Genomic DNA, 5,531 nt, shown 5'->3' on the forward strand with positions numbered 1-5,531 from the left:
CATTCTACCAAACAGTAGGGCAGAGGCCCCGGAGACTGGGTAGGAGGCATTAGTTCAAGCAGACAAAGGGTGGTGGCCAGGATCAGACATGCACCAAGCCTCCAGTGAGTTCACACCCAGGAACTGCCACCTTCTGAGGCCTGCCACTTCTAGTGGGCCAGGCCCCTGCTCTAAGAGCAGGGAGAAAGGTGAGCTCTCTCACCAGACCCCTGGATAAATCAGTCTCAGAATGTGATTAGTGCCCACGTGGTTGGAGCCTAAGGATGCATCTGCTTCCTTAGTGGAGGCATGTGGGACCGCCTCCGGGCCCAGAGCCCACAGCAGACTTGCTCCAAGGGCGTTCTGGGGCTCTGGGGTGAATGAGGACTGGCCAGAACCCTTGCCCTTGGGCCTGCTGAATGTGGACTCACGGCCCACAGACCCAAACTGTCACTGCCGCTGACCACCCCAAACTGCGAGGTTCTGCCACAGCTGCATATACACCTGCCAGTCCTTTTCCGTGCCCCAGCCCACCGCCCTTGGGCCCTTTCCTCATCGCAGCCACCTCTCACTGTCTCAGTGTCCAGGGCACCCTTTGCCTTTGATCATCAGCTTTTGTAAAATAGCCAGCTAAGGACTCACGGGATGGCAAGGAGGAAGCTCCTGGTTCTCTGCTCATTTATTTTGACAACTGTAATTTCATTTTAATTATTTATGCTCGTGCTTCAGAGTTCACCAGCAAATGGCTGGAGGTGCGCGTTTCTCACGGTGGAGAAAGCACCAATGGGAGATTTAGTTTTTAGGTTTTCTGCTGATTCACAGGAAAAAGAGGTCAGAGTCCTCTCTTGTTCCCCACTTTCACCCCATGGGTTCCTCCACCATCCCTGGAGAAGTATTCTGCGTTCATACCAGGAGGTATAAAGCAAAATCTCAGGGTTCAGTGTACTATAGGGGTCTGAGCCCCCTGTTTTAGGCTGGGCTGCGCCTTCTTGGATTGTATTGCTGGCCCTCTTGCAGGAGTGGCTCGTTCATGGTGCCTACAGTGCAACCTGGAATATTAGAATAAGCAGAATGTTCATGATGATGGGCCTTGCCCTCGTGTTTGTGCACAGAGGAAATAATGACCAGAGAGGGCAGGCGTATCCCCAGACCTGCGCACCCCGGGTGAGCTCAAGCCCACCTTCCCTCCTCTGTCTGCCCCTGCGCTCCTGCCCCAGCTGCAGATGAAAGCGAGAGCACGTAATTCATTGACATGTGTATCCCTAGGTCCCAGGCCCGAGTCTACAGGGCACATAGTCCCTCTTGAGATACAGGCTTGGTGTGGTCATCACTGGGGTTTCATCAGAGCCACCAGGTGGGTTTCTTCTGTTACCGGCTTTGGGGGTGCCAAGGATACACCCCTGGCCCCCAAGTAATACCCTTATCTCATTCCAGGTGTCACCAGACCTGACATTCTGCCATGGGAGGATCTGTCTTTAGGGATAAGCTTTACCCTTGGTATTCCTTCTAACAAGGATGCCCTTGGGAGACGCTGCTCCCTACGGCCACGAGGAGGGCTCTAATAATGCCCATGTCTTTCGAGCGCATTGCACGATTGGCTCATCTGATTTCTCACGACTGCCCAGGAAAGCAGACAAAGCAAGGCTCACTCTGCCCATTTTACCAAGGAGAACCCGGAGGCTCCAAGAAGCTGACTCCTCGTGAGGCTCACAAACTAGACCCTGGACATTTGAGCCCTGCTGTACCCTGATGGGGGGTGGGTGTTAGGGAATAGGGGAGAAGGGGCTGAGGGGTGGTTGAGGGGTAAGAAGGGAGAGGAGGAGAGGCTTTGGCCACCACTTTTCCCTCCGCATTTTGGCAGTTAGAAGTTCCATTCATTCATCCATTCCTCCGACGGCACCCTGTTTTAGACTGAAAGATCTGTTACTGATCCCCTGCTTTACAGACTGGCTGTGTGACCTCAGCTATAATTAGAGAGATGAAACCTACTTCTCAAGTGTCGATGTGAAGGGTTTTAAACTTACTTCCAGTATGTAACAGTGCCTAACTCAGTGCTTGTCGCCATACCTGGCCTCAGCTACAACTGTCCAAGTGGGGCAGGCTTCTGGCTGTTTGCCCAGGACTTAGAGCCTGAGTCCCTGTCATCAGGCCTGTGGGTGATGACGTGCAGGAGAGGAGTACTTTCTCAGCTGGACCAGGACCGGGATCATCCTTGGCAGTGCCGCAAGCCAGTGACTGTTCTCACCGCTGTCTGCTGAGCGTTCTCCTTCACTCATGCTATCAGCGAATATTGCTGGGACACCTCCAGTGGCGAGGTCTTATGCTAGATACTGAGGCTAGAGCAACATGTAAGGCAATCTCCTGCCCTCGGAGTTTCCTACCTTCTAGTTCAAGGAGAGAGAAAAGAAACATGGAAACAAATTAAACACAAACGTTTCAAATGGAGGTAGTGCTGGGAAGGAGACAGGGAAATGTGGCAGCACCTATGACCATCGGGATGGGAGGGGCTACTTGGGATGGAGTGGTCAGGGAGGGTCTCCTCGCGCCGAAGGTGGATGGTTAGGCAGACTCCTGACATCCGCGCGAAGTTCCAGAGGATGCGCGTTGCAGGAAGAGGGACCAGCAAGTGCAAAGGCCCTGGGGTGAGATCTGAAAGGAAACCAACCAGGCCACAGGACAATGAGTGGCAGGGTGAATTGCATGCAAGTTGGTGGGTAAGGCAGGATCATGGGGAGCTTTAGAAGGCAAAGGTTTTGGTTTAGTATGAAAGCCATTCGACAGTTTGCAGCAGGCGGGTGGCATGGTCTGATTGCATTTAACTCATCTGCCTGCAATACAGGAGATGCGGGTTCAATTCCTGGGTCAGGAAGATCCCCTGGAGAAGGAAACGGCAACCCACTCCAGGGTATTTTTGCCTGGAGAATCCCACGGACAGAGGAGCTTGGTGGGCTACAGTGCGTGGGGTCGCAAGAATTGGACACGACTTAGCAACTACACCACCACTGTAGGGAAAAGGCCGGTGGGGCTAGAGGGAATCTGGAAGGTCAGTGAGGAGGCAACAATAACGTCCAGGCGAGAGATGATGGGGACTGGGACGAGTGCAGTAGTAGTTAGAAAAGGCGAGCCATGATTAAAGTTGGGACATATCTTGGGGTAGATCCAGTAGGGCTTGCTGATGGAGGGGTGTGAGGGATGAGGGGCAGGGGGGATGCAGAGTGGCTGGGAGTTTGGACCTGAGCCTCCAGGAGAAGAGTCCTGCCATTATCAAAAATAGGGGAGCAGATAGACATAGCTGCAGGTCTCCCTAATAAGACAGAGAGATTCTTGGGCAGGGCCTCGTGGGATGAGGTTCCCATGATTGGTTCATGGAGCGCGGATGTGAACGAGGGAGGAGAAAGAGCTCGTGAAGGCAGGAAAGGGTGTGGCAGCATCCGGCCTTCCCCGCAAGTGGGTGACACAGAACACTCACTCTCGTCTCTAAAGGATCGTGAAGCAGAGTGTGTATTCTGCTCTCCCTTTCTGGAGATTTGAGATGCAGATTGGGCCCAACAAAGACTTTGATGAGTCCCTCACAAAAGATCCTATTTAACTTGGGTTAAGCCAGCATTTCTCAGACTTCACCGATCACAGGGCCTTTTATTGCTGATGCACTTAACATCTGAACACACTTCAAGAAAGGCTCTGCTGGCCAAGGCCCCCCCTCGTATCTGCTCAATCGCTGGCTGTCGCTGAAGAGGGTCAAGGGGCACGGTGCTCTCCCACACTTGGCTCTTGGGAAATCACTCCCTGAGGCTGAGGATTATTCTGAAGATGGTGCCATCATTAGCATCATAATAATGGCCATTCCTTACTCAGTCACACCCTGGACCAGGCGCCTGTGAGTAGTTCCCAGGCATCTTTCATTGAAAGCTCGGAATAGCCCTGGGACTTGGATACTATCACCGCCATCCTCATTTTTAGTTCAGTTCAGTGCAGTCGCTCAGTTGTGTCCGACTCTTTGTGACCCCATGGACTGCAGCACACCAGGCCTCCCTGTCCATCCCCAACTCCTGGAGTTTACTCAAACTCATGTCCATTGAGTTGGTGATGCCATCCTACCATCTCATCCTCTGTCATCCCCTTCTCCTGCCTTCTATCTTTCCCAGCATCAGGGTTTTTCAAATGCAAAACTTGGGAGGATTCAGGTCCCAAGGTTGGAAAGTAGTCGAATCAGCAGGTAGTCACTGGAAGGTCTCAGAGCACGCCCCTCCCCCAGCCTGACCACTACCCTATCCTGCTAGGGGCTGGTACCCTCCCCCATCCATCCCAGGCCCTGGCCAAACCACAGTGATGGTAGTAGGCTTTGGGGGAGGGGGAGGGGAGCCCCCAGTTTGGTGTCTAGATTGTTAGCTGGCTGGGAAGCCCACCCTGCCCTGCCCTGCCCCCAGCCATCCCGGAGCTAATGCGGAGCATCTCAGAAGCCTGTGGAATCGGAGAGTTTTAAACAGGAAGCTGGTATAATTTTGGTCAGGAGCTCAGGCAAGAGGGAGAATTCTGCCAGGCACAGCCACGTCCAAAAGAAATAGAGAGGGAGGGTTTAGGGTTTCAAGTTTGTGCATTTAAGGGATATTAAGACAAATAAAGGACTTTTATTCAGCCCCGTCCGGGCTTGGCCGTCTCCTGCTTTTCTAGGCTCTCCCATCCCTCGCTGAATTGAGGGAGACTGGGGTCGACCAGGGGACCCCAGTGCGGGGACGCCCCCCTCCCACCCTGGCCCCTGTGACTTGGCATATGGCGCCCCCTCCCTGCCCCCTCTCCCAGGCTCCGTCCCAACCAGTGTAGCCCCCTGTCCTTCCCCTCCCTTGGTTTTTTGTTCTTCTGAGAGCTCCCCAGAGCCCGGGCCACTGTGGGACCTGCCGGTGCGGAGAGGACACAATGGAACCCTTGTGAGGCTGTAGACCCCTCCTGCCCCTCCCCACGGGGCCTGTGGAACATTCCTCAGCCTTGCCCAAGACCCCCCTGAACCTCGTCCGCTTGGAAAACCAGACTAAACCAGTCGGGGTGGGGTGGGGGTGCGGCAGATGGGTTTCTTTGCCCCCCTACCCCGCCCCACTGTGCTTGCACGGTCCACACCCGTGGTCCACATAACAACCTCAACACAGCGCCAGGCTCGGATTTAGCCGTTTCAGTAGATCAGCCAGTTCATTCTTCCCTTAGGTTTTCCCAACCCCCATTCAATTGTATTCTAGTTCCAGAAACATCTATTAGCCTCTCTCCGCGTGGGAGAACAACAACCGTGAGCGAGCAGTGACTCGCGAGTTGGGGGAGGCAGTGGGGGGAGGCAGGGCCGGTGACTCTGCAGACTCGCATGGGGAGGAGCGTTACTGTGTCCTCATGATGTGCCGGCTATGATCCAGGCGGTCACAACACCCCGTGAGGCAGCTGGAGAGGAAACAGGCCGCGGGGGTGATGCTCCTTGCTCAGACCATGGGCAGCGCACGGCAGTCAGGCTTCGAACCCCGGCAGGCTGCTTTCAGACCTGCCCTTCGAGCTCTTCGACATCCCCTGCATTT

The 5,531-nt window shown here is 54.5% G+C and overlaps 1 protein-coding gene across 14 annotated transcripts in view; it reads left to right on the forward strand.

Moving 5' to 3' along the window:
- Window positions 1–5,531, forward strand: part of TSPAN18 (tetraspanin 18) — a 204,475-nt gene that overhangs the window by 71,773 nt on the left and 127,171 nt on the right. The window lies entirely within an intron of this gene.

Source organism: Ovis aries, chromosome 15 (assembly GCF_016772045.2).
Source record: "Ovis aries strain OAR_USU_Benz2616 breed Rambouillet chromosome 15, ARS-UI_Ramb_v3.0, whole genome shotgun sequence".
NCBI lineage: Eukaryota > Metazoa > Chordata > Mammalia > Artiodactyla > Bovidae > Ovis > Ovis aries.